The sequence below is a fragment of the Pithys albifrons genome, chromosome 4 (assembly GCF_047495875.1).
Source record: "Pithys albifrons albifrons isolate INPA30051 chromosome 4, PitAlb_v1, whole genome shotgun sequence".
NCBI lineage: Eukaryota > Metazoa > Chordata > Aves > Passeriformes > Thamnophilidae > Pithys > Pithys albifrons.
This window is the reverse complement of record NC_092461.1, coordinates 82,264,380-82,284,635: the sequence shown is the minus strand read 5'-3', so window position 1 is coordinate 82,284,635 and position 20,256 is coordinate 82,264,380. Positions and strand designations below refer to the sequence as shown.

The 20,256-nt window shown below is 40.5% G+C and overlaps 1 long non-coding RNA gene across 1 annotated transcript in view; it reads right to left on the bottom strand.

Moving 5' to 3' along the window:
- Positions 1–2,714: 2,714 nt before the first annotated feature.
- LOC139670979 (uncharacterized) overlaps positions 2,715–20,256 on the bottom strand; it is a 131,885-nt gene continuing 114,343 nt past the window's right edge. The window contains exon 3 of the long non-coding RNA XR_011697619.1: positions 2,715–2,742. This is a non-coding gene — a long non-coding RNA (uncharacterized lncRNA). The remainder of the gene's footprint in view (positions 2,743–20,256) is intronic.

Below are 20,256 nucleotides of genomic sequence, written 5' to 3'. Positions count from 1 at the left end.
AACTTACTAGTTTCCTGTTACCAAGTCCTGACAGTGGGATAGGTTTGACATGCTTATACTTGGCAATGCTTGAACACATTATCGTGAATCAATGCGTGGTGGAACCAGCATACATGCTCAAAGCCAGACTAGCCAAAATAACCGATAGGTATGTTTCTGAGGAAAGTTACTGATACAGAGCTACTTAACATAGATAATGAAAAGATTTCACTCAGCAGCCTTTCAATCTTCAAAGGCAACCTTCACATGTGGTTTGTCTCTTTTAGCTGTGGACAGATTGAATCAAAGTGTTGTACATATTCTGGTCTCTTCAGATGTGAAATTACTTTTATGCTAAAATGGGGTTTAGATACCACTTAAATCTTCTTATACAAGGCTTAAGTACACATATATTTTAAGGACTTGATCTGAGTGATGTACTTGTATTTTGCTCACCCATTGCACAACTTTGAAATTCAGCCACTATAAGTAGATTTAAGTCATACTGAGGTATCATATTGGGATTGCATTCGTTCAGGTTTCTTACAGTAATATTCCTCCTGTACACATTAGAAGCAAACATCAAGATCTTGTGTTCCTTGGATGTGCCTAGCTGTATGGATATGTTCAACTGTTGCGCCTTTTTGTGACGCCCAATCCTGTCAGATCTCAGAAGTTAAACAGGGTCAGCCCTGTTAGTACTTGGATGGGACACCTCCTGGGAATATCGGGGGCTGTAGGTTCTAGTCCTGGGGACTTCACTGTCACCGTCCAAGCTTGCTCGGCCGTGGCAGATGAACCTTAGGAGTTAAAGGGTGGGGACGGTTTCGTGTACGCTGTGCCTCACCTGAAAAAAAAAAATCCACTGTGCAGGCTTGAAGGATACACCCATGTGGGCAGAGCCCTTCCCAATTCTTCGCAAAGCCGAGCCATGCATACAAATACAAGTGCATATATATTGCACACTGGAACTATTTTCCTTACAGGTATCTATCCAGTGCTAATCTGTTAAATATCAGAGGCTTTTGAAAGGTGTAGATACTTGGCGTTAATTTGTGAAGACATTAACAGCTTTGCCATCTTTCAGAAGAACAGTAAATTGAGATAAGAAAAATGAAAATGAAAAGGAAACAGTCTTTTAAACCTGTCTTCTATATGAGGAACGTAACTTAAGGGCAGATGCGCTTCTCTCCTGCCTCACAGCAGTTTTCTCTTTGCCCTTGTCACTTCTCGTCTACCAAAACAGTAAGCCCAAATCTCTGCCTGGATGCTGGTGCTCTGTCCTGTATTCCTGCATTCAGCACTACTTTGAATGGCAGCTGACTGCCCTTACAGTGCTGTGTTTGATAGGCAAATGCTGATTAGTGGAGAAGAAAATGCAAACAAGAAAGACACTTTTCACAGAGCTATGCCACTAAGATCTAAAATTGTTGCAGAGGCCACAGGCAAAGAAAATTGCTTTCTGTCTATTCAGCAGTTTTCTTAGAAAAGGAAGTCTGCCTGGTTAGCAAAAACGGAAATGAGATGATCAGAGGATGACAGTCTGCAGTATATGTTCTTCTCTGGCCAGTAACATGCATGTGGAAAGATAATGTCAAAGTTATTTCTTGTAAGTAACAACTAGGAATTCAGTTGGTGGAAATGAGATCAGGCTTCATTTTTTTATCTAAGTAAACTTGATAGGAGGTTAAATTTGAATGTAAAAAAAATAAAACTTGAAGACTTGTTAGGCTGATTAAAAAGAACTGCAAGAGAGTGCTGTTATCATTATGCTGGAAAAAGCCCATTCCATTCATTTACCTGGATCTGTTTTCTGGGGCTTCTGTGAACAAGTAGAACAGAGTTCTGCCCCTCTTGTTTGTCTTATATATCTCGTATTTTCAATATGTACTTTGTACTTCTCTGTCTAGCCAAATAAAACCATTCAGCTGTATCCCCAGTCTGGTTCATGCATTGGTTCATATTTGAGAGGGCAGAGATGCTTAGCTTCTGTTCTTTTTTTTTTCTGTCCAGTTTACTGTTGAGATGACATTCCAGGCAAAAGTCCTTATTTTTGTCCTTCAAACTTTCAGTGCAAATACATAACAATATATTCATTCTTGAAAGGAACTATGTTTTAGGATAGTTTGGGGGAGGGAAGTATTTTGTTATATATTCAAATGCATATTGCTGAATTGACAGCAGTCAAGCATGTGCAATAGATTATTCTGAACTTTAGTTCCTAAAGCATAAAGTGCTGCCATAGTATCCTGTCAAAATGCAGAATGTACACAGGAAAACACCAATATATCAGAGAGCTCAGTTTTGGAACCATGAGCTCAACAGGAACCTGCCTTACAAAATGACTCCACATGGCACTTCAGTGTGAATATAACTTTTATTTTTGCTTTATTCAGGCGGATGTCACCTGGATTTATGTAATCATATGTATGTGCTAAAACTTTCTTGTTACATATAAGAAGCATTGTCATGTTTACCAAGTTTACCCTGTGGGTGTCCAGTGATCAGCTGGCCTTGCTCCTATGACAGGCTGCTGTATTCTAGGCAGGTAGTCTGTACCCTTCTGTGGCTGACAATCTTGTTTTCTTTCAGCATCTTGACTCACAGACAGTTATTATTTGATGAAAACATGAAAATATTAAGGGTATTCATACCTTCTTGACTGATCCTCTTTGGTGCGTGGTGGTTATACACAGTTTGCTGAAAGACAATGAGTTCCGTCTGTTCTCTGTCAGTTCCCAGCCAAAGAATTCATGTGCTGAGCTGGAACAGAAGAATTTAAGAGAGCTTCCTTCTCCTCTGTAGTGGCTACATTAGGTACTAACACCTATGTGGAATACAATATGGTCACACAACAACCCACCCCTCTCTTTACTTGGGACTGTATCTTCCCTTGGCGGAAAGACAGAAGTTCCGTTTTCTAGAGGTTTTTGTCCAGCAAATAAGCTTTGACAGCCTTCCTGTACTTTATTAACACTGTATGTGGTATTTGTTGAACAGGATATGTACTTACTGAAATATTGTTGCCTGAAAAGTTTATTGTTCTCTGATATTTTCTTTCAGTTGAGTCACGAGAAGTTTATTCCTGTATACTGTTTCATTAAGGTACTAGGGCTTTTAAAAATTTTGTTTAGGTTTTTTAGGGTTAGAGGGTTTCTTTTAAAGTCTCACGGTTTAACTGAAAGCTGACAGGGCAACACTATAGTTCTTGAAAATTGAAGGATAATCCTTTGAAATGCAAAAAAAGGAAGAAATTAAGTTGCTGAAGTGACTGTCAGTGTCAACATTTTAACTGACTGGGGAAAGGCAGAAACAAGACTCTCAGAGAAATACATTAAGAAAACACAAACTAAAGACAGGATTTTCACAGGGAACTGTTATTTTTTCCACTGTAGATCTTAGCCATTATTTTATATTAGGGGTGTATTTTTTTTTAGTTCACAGAAGATATTTTGTCACTTTCACTGCTTTCTCAGTTGAAAACATCAGTGTCATGGTTTAACCCCAGACAGCAACTAAGTCCCATGCAGCCTTTTGCTCCCTCTACCCCCTACCCTAACCCAGTAGGGAGAAGAGTCAGAAAGAAAAGGTAAATCTCTCGAGTTGAGACAAGAACAGTTTAATGATTCAAACAAAATAAAATGCTATAATAATAAAATTCATCATCATCGTTGTAAGGAAATGAAGAGAGAGAGAGAGAAAACAAAATCCAAGTGAAACAAGTGATGCACAACGCAGTTGCTCATCACCTGCTGACCAATACCCAGTCCATCCTTCAACAGCAATCTGCAGCCTCCAGCCAACTCTCCCCATTTTATACACTGAGCATGATGTTCTGTGGTATAGAATATTCCTTTGGCCAGTTCAGGACACCTGTCCAGGCCATACATCCCACCCCCCAGCTTCTTGTGCACCTACTCACTGGCAAAGCATGGGAAACTGAAAAGACAGTTTTAAATTAACACTACTTAGCAACAACCAGAATATCAGTGTGTTATCGACATTATTCTCACACTAAATCCAAAATACAGCACTGTACCAGCTATTAGGAAGAAATTTAACACTATCCTAGTTGAAACAAGGGCAGTCACTAATTTAAAGTGTCATCCTATCATACAGTCATGTGATTCAAAAGCATTTTATGCCTTGGATGTGTTGTTTTGGGTTTTTTCCCCACATGTTCAATAGCTTGGACGCCATATATTGTAAGGTCTGAACATATCCCTGCAATGTGTAGTGTTGAATGCAAAAATCTAACCTATGATCTACAGATTGCCATGTTCCAACAGCTGTTTTTACAACTCAGTGGGCAGCTGGTGAAAGAGAACATCAGTGGGAAACCCACAGTTGACTCACACAGACATCCTGGTCAAACTGAAGTTTGCCACTTTACTGATAGGAAAGCCAAAGCACAGGAAGCTTGTATCACCAGGCTGCAGGTGCTTCCATGGCAAAAACTATAATTTTATGGGTCTGCTGTAGAAATATCTGCTACCCTGGGTCTGCAATTTCTAGGTGTTGCCATAACACAGATAATAATATTTAACACCAATGGGAGAGGCTGAGGCAGGAGGTGGACTTGAATCACCTGATTTGCAGTTTTAGAAATTCTTTGCTAGTTTATTATGCTGTATGTCTTCAGACAATTGAAAGTGCTGGTGTTTTTCTTGGAGGATAGAGACTGACAAGCACTAGCTAAGGAGGAGAGCCAGGAGGTAATGTCCTGATTTCTTATTTGTTGGCCACACTCCCTTTGGGCTCATTCATTTTATTAATGCTCTTTCTTCCTTTTATTGTCTTTTGCAGCATAGTGTTATAAATTCTGACCATTTTTCTTTGAACTGATTCCTAGTCCACGTTTCTTGTTTAGGAAAATCAAGTGTATTTGAAGGTAAAGTTAGCGTTTTCATAATATTTCCGCTGCTTTGTTGTTGTTACTGCTCTGATGTGGGAAGATCTATTGGCCAGAGATGTAACTCCCTCTTTACACACAGCTGGCAAATGAAAACAATATCGGAACATCTCCATGACACACAAAGCTTTTATACAGTGATGTTTCAGACTTTACTGCAGTTTCCTTTGGAAATGCTTAAAACAACTACATCTGTTTCCTTTCATTGGGATTTTGTGTTCTTTAAGCCAAAAGGAGGGGATAAAACTCATTAATTCTGAACAATAATTGCAATGTCCTATATAAATATTTTTTAGACTGTGGGGTTGTTTTTATTTCTTTCCACTAAAAATATAAAATAGCTTGTGTGTTCAATGTAATGAGAGTTCCTGGATACTTCTGCACTGCTATGTTATGCACAAATACTTGAACTAGATTTAAAGAATCTATCTCAGATGTTGGTATCAAGCTGGCCTGGACTACATAGAAAGCAGTACAGAGCCAGACACCAAATGGCAGGAGAGGACAGAACATGGGGCTACTTTACCTGAGTACATCCTTCCTGAAAATGCAGTAGAGACCCACCTCCTGTGGCAGATGTAACTGTGTCTCAAGCTAGGGCCAGAGGTTTCTGGCAGCCCTCTGTGTCACTGCACAGGAAAGATTATGAACATGGGCACAAGCCAAATACAGTTTTTTGAAGGCATCTACATTTTGCTAATTGTACAGGGTAAAAATTATTTATACAAGCTACAACATCAAATACAAACCAAAAAATAAGTGCCACCTCTCCCCTTGGCTGAAGACCAGGCCTGTCTCTGTATCCATTTGTGTTTCTCAGACCAGTGCTTTTCTAACAGTCATGTACAGCTGTTGTCTAGTGTTCCTTGCTCAAGATACTATTTGTTACTTATCTCTTCTGAAATTACTATTAATCCAGGCCAAGGCAAAGTGCAAATCAAAGGATTTACCACATTTAAAGTAGATGATACATTTAAAAATATTTATAAAAATGTAAAAGGAATAAAACAAACCCATCAGATGAGGCAGCCCCTCAGACATCAAGTCTGCTTACCAAGAACTTGCCACCTTCTCAAATGTCTGCCTGATTGCCCCTGGTTCCAGGAAGGCAATATTTCCTCTCCTGACCAGAATAACTCTAACTATCCCTCTGGTCTGTGACACTTCCACTGTGCTGGGGTGCTCTCTGCTATCCTCTGTTACTGGAAATATTTCAAATACTTTTGGTTGACTCTTTCTTGGGTCCACACTTCAGAAGTCCTATTTCTTCTCTGAGCTACCTGGATAATTCCCCAAAGAATGTGTGAACCTGTATCTTCATGTGTCCTCTCTGCAGCTTTCCACAATAGTTGTTTCCTAATTTACATGATACATGTGTTGGGATGTCTCAGGCTAGATGTATTCTAGCATGTTCTCTAGTGTGCTGGAAAAAGAGGCACACAAATGTGATCACAAGAGGAGTACAACAGAGTCCCCAGTAGAGACTTCAGCTCTCTCTCAGCATTTCCCTACCTTAATTTGTTAGAGCTTAAGATAGCAGGGAAGTCTCTCCTTCCACAGGATACACTTCTAAGTACATACAGAAGAGGAAATGGAATAGTATTGGGGCAGAGTATAACAGCTTTGTACTCAGACCTCAATAATCATGAGACCTCGAGACTTAACTCCTCTTCAGACTAATGATCCTTAATCATCCACTGTGTTATATTCTAGCTGTTTCCTCTAGTCTCAAGGAGAACTGGATGTCTTGGGAAAGGTGCAAGGAAGAAATATTTGCACTCAAGTTCTGCAACTTAGTCACAGAATACCTCTAGTGACTTGGGGCTACCAACTTCAACCCAAGCTAACACAGCTACTGGAGGCTACAGAATTCAATGTCTTTATCTCCTCTGTAACTTATCCCTCAGCTTCACCTACAGTAAAAACAGCTGCTGATTGGAAAATACTATCTTAAACCACCCATTTATTTTTAGATTATGAATTGTGAAACTTTTAATATGGACATAAAAGACAAAATGCACAGAGTGATTGAAATACAGGCAAGGAATGGACTTTCTTCACAGGACAAAATTAGTGTCTTTTTCTGAGATGAGAACTGAGAATAGCACAGCTCTCTCATATGTGAAAAGGAGGTACCTCTGTGCTTGAAATACTGCTGCAGATAACAGAAAAAGCATGACATTTTTTTGGAGATTTTCCAAAGCAATGAGACCCAGGATGAGTTTCAGAATAATTCCAGTCTTAGATATTAGACCTGGGATTAAGTTAATTTACTGAATATGAACACAAGTTAAAAAAATTAAAAAGCCATTTCTTGGTTAACTAATCTATTTTGGGGTTTTTTTCTTAGCATCCTTAGCATTTTATCCAGCTTAGCACTGTGTACACACCCTTTTTCACCCCAGAATCTGTGCATTTACATCCCAGAGACCATGTGAAACAACCACAGAAAACAGATGTGCAATCATTGCTGTATACCTGAAATGAAAAGTGAACCTACTGGACATGAATAGTCATAATGGAAATAGGCCATTTTGACATTTACTTCTTTCTAGCATTAAACAAGATTAAAAAGTAAAGAGCTAATATGGCTTACTATGTACAGAGAGGGGAGAGGGAAGAATATAACATTACAGCTGGTACCGGATGGTAAAAATAATTCCTCAAGATGGTACATTTGCTTTCAATTTAACAGTTAACAAAGTACTTCTGCTTGATTTTCCCCATTAAGATCTATAGCAGTTTAGATCCACATACATGAGGAAACTTCCTTTCTATTACTTTTCAGAAATAGTGACTTTAAATATTTTTCTTCCCACTTTCCTAAGTTTGTATTTTTTTCTATTATGAATTTATTCCCTCGATCCTGAACTATGACAATGAGACAGAAAGCTGTAATGTTCCAAGAAGTACATGAGTCAATGCTGTTCGCTGTTCACTCTTCACACAACATTATTCAAGGTGTTGCCGTAAAAGTCTGTAAAAAGACTGTTTATGTTCTCTCTGATATTCTTTAATCTGGTACCTTGAGAAAGAGACTAAATAGCTGGCAGATCTTAGCTGCCTGTTCTGGAGCAGGGGTAGAGACAGAAGGACTTTATACTATAAGCTGCTAAATATTAATTCACTAAAATCTACAGCATTACATCTACTGTGTTCCTAAAATCTACAAAATATGAAAATTGAAAAATCAAAAAACCCCTTTGGCATCAAAGGTATGAAATATATACTATTAATAATCTTATCAAAGGATGGTCCCTCTCTTTATAAATCTAACATGAAGTCTTACCATATCTTCAAGGTTCAGGTGTGAAACAACCCATTTATTTAAGACTTGTAGGTCACTACAGACCTAAAGGTCCATTGCCAAGAGTTTTATATCCAAAGACTTATCCAGGGACACCTCCTTATCACGGAGGAGAAGCTTGCGTGCCCTCATGAGGTTGAGAGCTATGCTGGTGGTGGTTTGTGACTACAGTAGGGTCTCCCATGCCAGGTCTCAGTTGAAGGGTCAGACAAAGTATGTCCATGGGCAGGATGGGCATGCTAGCCCCCTGGCAACCATCCGAGGAGAAGGCCAACTCTAACTCCAAACCTGGGCAGATGGAGCTCACTTAGCCCTGTAAGGCCATCCATCTATGAGAAGGATACTCTAATCAAACCTACATTCTGAGGTATTCACTGTCACCGTCCAAGCTTGCTAGGCCATGGCAGATGAACCTTAGGAGTAAAGGGTGGGGCCAATTCTGCACACACTGTGCGTCACCGAAAAAATCCACTGCGCAGGCTTGAAGGGTTCACCCACATTGCAAAGCCCTGTAGTGACAGGTGAGGGTTGAAACAGCAGGTTATAGGAAGCAGCTGGAAGCTGCAGACCCAATCCTGCATGCAGGCGGTTCAGGATATTGGTCATTTGAGACTCGATCCCAGAGATGACAGTCTCATGAGGCAGCATCCTGAACAACCAAGCAGCCTTTTCTAAGGACAGCATTGCTTGCTCCACATGGAGAGGGGCCTAGAAAAGGTGGCCTAAACAAAGCTCATCTCCACACCCAGTTGGATAACCACAGCCAACCAGTATCTTCTGATGCACCAAACAAAAGCAAAGTCAAAGAGAATTCAAAGGCATACACCTGTCTCCAAAGGTATGTTCAAATTGACACGTGCATGTTTGAACATCAGAACCATGCTTGACAGTGTGCTCAGGACATCCACTGTGGGTAGTGGACATCCTGAGTGTCATTCTGCTCTAATTGCCCACGGACTGTCATGACTCAACATTGACATTGCTGCTCTCAGTGAAGTTCGTCTTCATGAGGAAGGCAGCCTTAAAGAACATGGTGCTGGCTACACACTCTACTGGTCAGGCAAACCCAAAACCGAAAGACACCTGTCAGGAGTTGGCTTCATGATTAAAAACTCCATTGCCTCCAAACTTGAAAATCTGCTGACAGGTCATTCCGATCGCATTATGTCCTTACGCCTCCCTCTACACAACAAGCAACATGTTGCTCTTTTTAACGTATATGCCCCAACTCTCCAAGCTGACCCAATGGAAAAAGACAAATTCTACACTGACCTGCACCGCCTCACCCAAAAGGTTCCTGCAGATGATAAGATCATAATTCTTGGTGACTTCAACGCTAGAGTAGGAAAGAATTCTGAACCCTGGAAAGCAGTACTGGGCAAGCATGGCATTGGAAACTGCAATGACAACGGACGCCTCCTGCTAGAGTTTTCTGCAGAACAGCAGCTCACCATCACCAACACTATGTTTCAACAGAAAGACAGCCTGAAATCAACCTGGATGCATCCTCGATCCAAGCACTGGCACCTCATTGACTATGTCTTAGTGCAACAGAGAAATGTTGGTGATGTCCGTCACACCTGAGTGATGCCGAGTGCAGAATGTCAAACAGACCACCGCCTTGTGCATTGCAAACTTAACCTCTACTTCAAGCCCAAACCTAAGAGAGGCGACATTCCAAGGAGGAGGTACCAAGTTAACAATCTTCAAACAGCTACAGTGAGAGACAGCTTCCAGGGAAACCTTCAAACTAGACTTAAAGATAATCCCATAGATCCCTCTCCTGAAGCACTTTGGCAACATATTAAAAATAGCATCCTGCAGTCCTCTGAAGAGTCCTTAGGGTTCTCCTCCAAGAAGAACAGAGACTGGTTTGATTAAAACCATCAAGAGATCCAGGAATTGTTGAAATAATAAGAGAACTGCTCACCAAGCACACCTTGCTCAGCCATCTTGCCATATAAAAAAAGCCGCCTTTTGTCTTGCATGCAGTAAGCTCCAACAGAAACTTCGAGACATCCAGAACAAATGGTGGCTCAACCTAGCAGAAAAGACTCAACTATGCGCAGATTTGGGTGACCACAGAGGATTCCATGAGGCCCTGAAAGCAGTGTACGGACCCACACACCAGGTTCAAAGCCCCTTACTCAGTGCAGATGGCCAAATGCTTCTCACAGTTACACCTCCATCCTGAACCGATGGTCTGAACATTTTCAGACTCTCTTCAGTGCCAACCGTGTAGTCCAAGGCTCAGAAATTCAGCTTATTACACAACAACCGGTGAAAAATCAATTGGATGCAGCCCCTACTATGGGAGAGACACTTAAGGCCATACAACAGGTGAAAACTGGCAAGGCAGCTGGGGTTGATGGAATTCCACCCAAAATCTGGAAGCGTGGAGGTCAAGCACTCCCTGCCAAATTTCACAAGCATATTGTGCATTGCTGGGAACAAGGGGAACTACCACCAGATCTCCATGATGCAGTCATCATCACCCTGTACGAGAAGAAAGGAGAAAAATCAAACTGCTCAAATTACCAAGGTATTACTTTACTCTTCATTGCTGGTAAAATCCTTGCAGGAATACTTCTGAACAGATTAGTACCCGCTATTGCAGAAAGCCAGTGTGGTTTCAGGGCCAATAGGAGCACCACAGACATGGTGTTTGTTCTCAGACAACTACAAGAGAAGTGTAGGGAACAGGACAAAGGACTCTATGTAACCTTCGTTGACCTCACCAAAGCTTTTGACACTGTGAGCAGAAAAGTCCTGTGGCAGATCTTGGAACGTTTAGGATATCCCCCCAAGTTCCTCAAGATGATCATCCTGCTACATGAGGATCAGTGTGGACAAGTCAGATATGGCGATGCACTCTCTGAGCCCTTTCCAATAACCAATGGTGTGAAACAAGGTTGTGTTCTTGCACCAACTCTATTCACAATCTTCTTCAGCATGATGCTCCAAAGAGCCACAGCAGACCTCGATGAAGAAAACGGCATCTACATCCGATATCATACCGATGGAAGCCTATTCAACCTAAGGCGACTGAAGGCCCACACCAAGACCCTAAACCACCTTGTCCGTGAACTGCTTTTTGCTGATGATGCCACCCTCGTTGCTCACACAGAAGCAGCTCTGCAGCGCTTAACATCCTGCTTTGCAGAGGCTGCTGAGCTTTTTGGGCTGGAAGTCAGCTTGAAGAAGACAGAAGTTCTTTACCAACCTGCACCTCAGGAAGTCTTCTATCATCCCCGCATCACCATAGGCAATTCAGAGCTTAAGTCAGTCCAGCAGTTCACCTATCTGGGAAGTATCATTTCCTCAGATGGTAAGATCAACAAAGAGATAGACAACAGACCAGCAAAGACATACAGAGCCTTTGGAAAACTCCATAAAGGAGTCTGGTCCAATAAACACCTGAAGAAAAGTACAAAGATCAGTGTCTACAGAGCCATTGTACTGTCTACTCTTTTATATGGGTCTGAATCATGGATCATCTACTGCCACCACCTGTGGCTCCTTCAACACTTCCATCAGCGCTGCCTCCATTCAATCCTAAACATCCACTGGTCTGATTACGTGACCAATGTGTCTGTTCTTGAACAGGCAGGGGTCAGCAGTATCGAGGCCATGCTGATGAGAACGCAGCTGCGCTGGGCAGGGCATGTCTCCAGGATGGAGGATCACCGCCTTCCGAAGATTGTGCTCTATGGTGAACTCGCCACCGGCTGCCGCAAGAGAGGAGCCCCGAAGAAGAGATACAAGGATTCCCTGAAACAACATCTCAGCCTGGGCCATATTGACTGCCACCACTGATCCACTCTGGCCTCCAATTGGGATTCATGGAGACACACCATTCACGATGCTGCTGCTTCCTTTGAGAATGCATGCAGAGTCAGTCTCGAGGAGAAAAAACAACACAGAAAGAACCGTTCCTCGCCAATATCACCTAAGGAGACGTTCCGCTGTGCCTTTTGTGACCAGACTTGCCTATCCCACATAGGCCTTTTTAGCCACCAGGACCTTGCAGCAAGCATGCGTAAAGCCCTTCCCAAATCTTCCTTTGCAAAGCCTAGACATGATGATATATCCAAAGATGGCCTTCTTTAAGATTGCTATAATCTGCTTTGGAATATTTCATGGTTATATTAAAAAAAACTATTCTAGCACAGAGACATTGTAAAATTCATCAGTTACAGTATTCATGTAGAAATCTACGATAATTTGGCTCTGGTTGCGTTGCAGTATATGAAGATCTTTAAAGAATTCTTTCATCTGAAGTACTGCCCAAGGCCTCTCCTTGGTCTGGGAGCCTGAATTGTACATTGTTAAAGGTGGGATACCAGAACCCATGGCACCAAGTTGCTACTGTGTGGAGACACCATTGTAGAGCTTCTTTTCCTTAAGCTATGCTGAATATAATAACCATGAAAACACAATAGACAGGAGTAGACAGTAGTATCTGGAGAGAGCTTAGGTTGTAGAAAGATACATATTCACAATCTTAGAAACTCCAGCTTGACTCCTGCAGGTTTGAAAAGCTGTCAGGGTGAAAATAATACTAAATGGAGATTTCAGTCACCCTACTGCAAGTGAAGTAAATGCCCCACAAGAAAAAGCTGATCTAAACTATAAACAATGAAAATAGTATCACTTCGAAAAAAATAATGAAAGATCCAAAGTAGCGAAGCGGCTCATGGACTATGCTTGATGAGTGAGCAGGAGCTGGTTCACAATGTATTAATTCAGAAACATTCTGAAAGGCAGACTGAATCTATGCAAAGCCAATGAAGGATAAGACAAAGCTAATCAAGTGAACTAACTCACAGGGTAGGTTAACACTTGGGAGAATGGGGGTAACAAGACAGTTAAGGGCACCGTGTTAGAAAACTGAATGTTTTCTAACAGTTAAAAATATTCAGTTAAAACACAAAGAAACCAATGGAGCTAAAAAAACAGCACCAAAACAAAACAAACAAAAAAAAACCAACAAAAACACAACCCCCCCCAAACCACGATAACAAAACCAACAAAAGAAAGGTTATCAGGTGTGATATTGCATTCTTCAGAACTGGGGATAATTTCTAAGAGGAAAATGGAAGAAAATTAAACATTGGAAGAATAAATATAGATGATAAGGAAAGCCAATATGAAGCATGTAATTTACCAAAGTTATTAAAAACTAATAATAGAAACTTATTCAAACTTCAAAAGCAGGACTCATGCCAGAGAATGGGCAAGTCTGAAAAATGATATATGTGTAAAACCTAAAGCTGACGCTGAGGCTTCACTGTTCACTGTGGAGAAGTTTATGGAGTTTCTCATACCAAGACCACCCTTTTCAGAGAAAGAGACTGAAGATTTATCTCAAGCTGAAGTGTTAATACAAGGACTTTTGTACCTAGACGAAAATGTAAACCTCACAATAACTGTTAATCAGGACCGTGTGGTATTTACCTAAGTGGTCCAGAGGAACAGCCTGTGAAGGCTATGAACAAACTGTGGTGCATGATATATGAAATTATATATAAAGCATGAGAGAAATATAAGGTGATAAATACAGTGGAAAATTTAAAAAGAGCAGATTTAGTGCACATACGGACAAATATGGTGTATCTAGAAAAGACTTGAAGAGGAGAATAAAGCCTTTTAGAGGAAAACTATTACCTTGCAAATCTATTACAGTTCTTTGATCCAGACACTGAACTTGTAAGTAACATCAGTTCAATGGATATAGTGATTTTATCAGCAAGTACTTCACATCTCTCAATAGAGATGCTTAAAGGAACTAAGCTGTCATAGAAGTGGTCACATAAATTAATTATTTTTTAGAAAATAAAGAGTAAGAACAAATGGTTGGCTTGTTCAATTGAAGGAGGTTACCAATAAGGCACAAGAGAGTTATACTGACTCATGCATTTCATGAAATGAATTGTAAAGGAACTGAAGAGTGAGGTGATGAAGTTAGTTTAGCCAAAACTAAAGCAGACAACAAAGAGTTGTGGCAGAATCTCATGAAACTAAGTGACTGGGTTCAGAGAAAGTAAATAGGGAACAATTAAGTTGAAGAATTTATTGGCAACTAATGAAGTTTTGAGCAGTTTAAAGTGAACAAAAAGGAAACATGTTTTCTGCAAATAATTAAAATGGAGAACTCATTGCCACAGGATACTCTGGAGCCCCAAATTATGGTTTTTTAAAGTAATTAAGACAGATTAATGAAAAAACATCTGATACAGCATGGCTAAACACAACAATGTAGATATAACCTGTGGCTTAAGAAGCCCCTAAACAAATTACTACAGGAGGTTTGGGAGCTAAATCAATGTGCAGGTCATTCTATTATTGCACTGCTCTTACATTCTTCCCCTAAGAATCTGCCATCAGCTGAATTATGGCCAAAAGAATGAAGAGTTTTCAGCACTGACTCCTAAGAAGTGGGAATATCCTATTCTTTTTTTTTTTTGTCTTACCTGTCTGTTTGTATTTGTCTCATCTTGGAGGTTTGGGACAAGGACATCTATTATTTATACAACAGTTAGTGCAATTAGTCTCAACAGCATTTAAATTCTAGCTCTGAGCTTCCAGATGTTATTGTAATATGAATGTTGAGCTACTTTTCACAGAAATTATTTGCTATATTACAAAAACAAACAAAAACCACACAAAACCAAACAAAACCCAAACACAAACCTCTGCTGAAGAAAATAGAATTGCAATGTCAAGCACATCAGTGTCCAGAAAGATGTAATTTAAAGTTCTCCAAGCAAGCTTTAACCTTTATATTCCTATCCTGGCAAAGCTATATGCAAATGGAAATTACTACACAGAGGTCAAGCAATCCAGTGTAGATGTCATGTTTCACTCGATCTCTTTATGTATTCATTTATCATTTTATACACATATTCCAATCATATACATACAAAAAGTCATAAAATCTAGTGCTGTAACCAGGCCCTTCATTTTACAGTTTCAGCGTGAGTAATGGAAGAGTGCTAGATGAAAGAAAATTGGAATGAGGAATCTGTGAATTAGAACTGTAAAATAAAAAGGGAAGAAGGTGAAGCTTGTATATATCACCGTAGAAGTGATACATTTACTACCCGTTAGCAAAGAACTTGTTGCATTAGAGAAAAAAAATGATGTAGTTGTTTTCAATGGTAGGAATGTATTTGGGACAGCATATGCATTTGGGAATGCATATGTTCCAGCACTGAACAGGATCCTGTATTGAATAAGAAGTTGTAGGATTTCCTTCTTGATCTAAAACAGACATAATTTGAAAAAAAAAAAAGTGTTTATTTCTAGTTTAATTTTTAAAAAGGCATTTAAATCACAGAATCACAGAAATACAGAGAGTTCAAAGCGACCCATAAGGATCATCGAGTCCCACTCCTGGCCCTGCACAGGACCACCCCCAAGAGGCACGTCATATGCCTGAGACTGTTGTCCAAATGCTTCTTGAACTGTTACACTTGGTGCTGTGACCTCTTCCCTGGGGAGCTGGTTGCAGTGCCTAAACATCCTCTGGGTGAAGAAGCTTTTACTAATATCCAACCTAAACATCCCCTGACAGAACTTCAGGCCATTTCCTTGGGTGCTGTCAGTGGTCACTACAGAGAAGAGATCAGTGCCTGCTCCTCCTCTTCCCCTCATGAGGAAGTTGCAACTGCAATGACGTCTCCCCTCAGTCTCTTCTTCTCCAGGCTGAACAGACCAGGTGACCTCAGCTGCTTCTCATACGGCTTCCCATCAAAGCCCTTCACCATCTTTGTAGCCTTCCTTTGGACTCTCTCTAAGAGCTTAATATCTGTGTGCATATATTTTGGATGTAAAGAATGAAGGCTGAAAAGTCTAGATTCTGAGTAAATGAAGAGAAGTTTCCTTGCTAGTGATTTTCCAGAGAATCACAGAATCACAGAATATGCTGAATTGGAAGGGACCCATGAGGATCATCGATTCCAACCCTTAGCCCTGCACAGAAATAAGAGACCAGAGCAGCATTATTTCAGAGAAGCAAAATACAAAAAATGAGAGATATGGAAAGAACAGAGAGCCCAGTTACTCTTTCTGTTGTCTGCTTTCTTTGCAAACTTTTTATTTTAAAACTTCTATCTCTGTTTACCAGAGCAGTCTAGTTACTGAATGCTACTTTTTGGGTGATGTTCACTTTGTTTATACTACAGTTCTCCCCATCCCACCTCTTTACTAATGGCATGATCTGCTAAGGGTATATAAATTAGGACCATCTGAAATGGAGACCAATGCATGAAAGGCTTTATCCTTTGAGCCTGTTTTTTCTCAGAAGTCAAAATTCTGAATATATTTTGGTATAAGAGCTGTGCATACAGCCTGGGTGTCCACTCATAGTAGCTAGAAAAGTCCTGTGGGATGCAATCATCTTCATTTGACATACTGCGTCCTATTCAGCTGTAAGTTGCAGGGCATGGTGCTCAACAAGTTGGAATGTTTCTTACATTTCCATTGGCACGCATCATCTTATCATTGAATAACATCAAAGAAGGTACCAAAGACCATGAGCAATCTTCTCCCAGCCTCAGCATCAATCAGCCAAGTATTTCTTTACCCAGCCCATTATTTCTACAATCTTGACTTTTGAACAGAGGCTTAATGGTGATCAGGTCTTTCTGTTTTTATCCTTTGCAAACCTCAAAAAAACCTGTTTGGTCTCTGTGAAACAACCAGCAGAATACATTCTTTACCAGGCATTAGAAGGCCACATCATAGTAGGATGAGTTACCCTTTCCAAACCACCCAGCTCTCTAGGGTGGAATAGCTTTGTTGGGTGAAACAGTTACTTTGCATCGCTCAATGGTGAATTGGCCCAGAACACTGTGTGCAGATGTGACCCAAGTATAGGTTTGCCCATGTTGTAGTTTGGGATTATTATGTAAATTCTCTCCCCTGCCACTTAACTGCCCAGGCCAGCGGTTAACAAAAGAAGCAATTAACTGTTGATTGCTGGGGTGGGGGCAGGTTTGTCTCTTTTGGTTTTTTTTTTTTGGATATTCTCCCCAGTCTTGGCTCGGCGGAAAGGGGGAGTGGGGGCTCGAAGGAGGCAGGCTGCCCTGCTGGTTACTGCTGGGGTTTTTCCTGGCTGTCTTGCCGCTGCCCACCTCGGACTACTTTTCGTGCCGTGCTGCTGCTGCTGCCTGCCTTGGATTTGCTGCTGGTTGCTGGTACCTTTCTGCTTCTTGGACGGGGAACACAGGGGGAAGAGACTGAGTCCATCTGAAAGCTCACTGCTCGTCTGTTTCGCTGGAGAGGGACTGAAACTCACTCTGCAGCCAGCCGGGTTGTGACATGAACACTTAAGTATAACCTTTTCTCCCGGAGAAAAAAAAACCTGCTGGGTTTTGTTGTTGTTTTGTTTTTTTGGTTTTTTTTTCCTCTCTTGTGGTGTTGGGGAAGTGGGTTGCACTAGTCTGTTTACATATATATATATATAGCAGTTATCCTTCTTGTATTAAAATTCCTTTTCTTAAATTTGATAAAGAGTGGTGTGATTATCGTGGAGGAGGCCCCTCCCCTGCTTGTGGGTAAAACATTTTGGTTTTTTCCCCTCAAACCGAGACAGCCCAATACAGACTGTCAGTGTGAGTGCTCCTTTTTTCAAACTTTTAAAGGCTGTATCCATTTTCATAAAAATGTGTATTTTGTTTTCTTATAGCTGTGTTGTGACTTCTGGGGATACTATAGAGTATTTGCTTTCTAATAATCACATGGAATTATTTACTTTTACCTGACAAACCTTTGATTACTAGAAACCTACCAGTGTGCAAGCTGATATCCTGCTGGAGGGTATTATGGAAGCAAGTGGCTTTTTAAGGCTGAAATGAGGGGGAGATACTTATGAGAATAAGAAGGGCATCTGCACTTATGCCAATGAGGCTAGAAGAAAATGAGGCTCACCAATTGTGCTTCTGGACATAAGCTGTTCACTTGTTGAGGTCAGAAAATCTTGCCTTTTTGCTGCATTTAAGTGTTGGCCTGTATTGTGAATTTGAACTTGTGAATTTAAAGCATCTAAGATAGGCTGATTCCAGTCTGCTTACCAGACAATACAACAAAAACTAAGTTACATCTTCAGGGTAATATTACTTTTCTTTGTGATCATTCTTCGTGCTGCTTCTGTAATGTGCCTTGCTGCATCAAATGAAAGGTATTCAACCTTTCTATTCATGTGGGCCATGAACTGACAGGAAAGCAGAGTTTTGCATCATTACAAGTCCCTTACTATATATATAGATCTGCTGTTGACCTGTAAAAGCATAAATGAGCTGAGTTTTCCTGCTTTCTCCTAAGTAGCACATCAACAAATCCCAAGGTGGCTCATGAAAACACACAAGCACATTTTTGCTGCTATAACAACCAATTTTTGGCCACCATATAATGCAGAGCAGGCTCCAGGTAGGCAAGGCCAGATAAATTGGTTCAGGGACCATCACCTGCCTCCAGGCTTCATACATCCCTGGGTGCCTCTGATATAACTAGTTATATCCCTATCACTTAGGAACATAGGCCAGAGGGGTGGGATAGATGAATTAGTCTGGTCTCTAATCCAAGGGACATCCTTTGAAGTGCTGAACTCTCACAGCTCCTATAAACTCCCACTGTCCCAAACTGGTGAAATATTAAGTACCTCTTTTGACCTGGATCATTGTTTGCTTCACCATTGCAGTCTTTCCAGTTAAGGACAGACATCTTGCTATCCTTACTTAAAATCTTAGGAAGGAAACATACAGTAAAGACCAATTCCTGTTACATTCACAGGCTTTCTGAATTACAGCATAGGCTGCTTAGGATCATTTCTTAGTCAAAAATGTATCTCAACTGCTCCCTGAAATGCACAGTAGTTAGATAGCATCAGCCAGCCTATTTCATAGGCACCTTGTGAGGAAAATACTTGAAAAACTATATTACAATCTCCTCGTGTCTCACAGTAGTGAGACACAAGGAGAGAGATGCACATGACCAAAATAGGTTTTACGTCAAGGAATTTTCTCTCTTATCTTTCAAGACACAGTTGGGAACAAATTAGACTTGTGCTGTCACTGTAACCATCTCTATAGAGAGACCAAAAATACTCATGAGGATCAAGCTCCCTCAGATCTGAATAGGAATTATATATTTACATTTTTTACATGCTTAATAAATGAGGTGGAGAGCTCTTCACTGAACCTCAAGAGGACACAGTATTATACAAACACCAAGGAAATCCCCAAAATGTTACAATTACATAATCCCCTCTTAGCTGGGATGTGCGCCTTCTGTCAAACATAAAATTCCAGCAGGCCCATGTATGATCTCAAGTAGTATCTTCAAGTAAGACCTCCTGGCACATATACATCCCTATACCATGGGGGATGAAAATGTGTCCTGGAGTTATAAACCCCATACTTGCCTTGAAAACAAAGTTGACATATTAGTTTTTAAACACAGGTCTAGTGATTAGAGCAGCACATAACCTTTTAGAGGTCAGAAGAATGTGTGGAAGTTTGTAGACTAACCACAGACATGTAGAAATCAGAAGCAGCTTATGCAAAACTTGTCTTGCTATTTCTTTGTGCTATTCCACATTATTTTTAGAACTAGCTAACACAGATATTATTTTGCATTTCAATTTGCAATTCTTTTTACATGTGCTCTAATTAGTACAAGGTCAAAAGGAAGGCTTTTGAAAGAAGATATGAAGTCTTTGTTGTCACTAGATGACAGCATGTTGAAAAGTTACCAAAATGCCATGGCAGAATAAAAGAGGAATTGAGGAGTTTGTTTTGCTCCTTAACATGAATTGCTGGGCATTCAGGATTTCTTTGGATCAGGGCTCAGTCATCACTTTCAGAGTGAAGAAATGACTCCTTGACAGGAACAGGCAAACTAGATTCTTGTTTTCCTACAATTGTATCAACATTTGTGGTGGTCTGAACTATCCCCATTGTACTTTAAAACCACAGGAAGAGGCTCTGGAGAAGAAAATCTTTGTGCTAAAATATCCTTACACAGCTTTTAAGGAGTTTTTGCTGTTCTTTTTCTT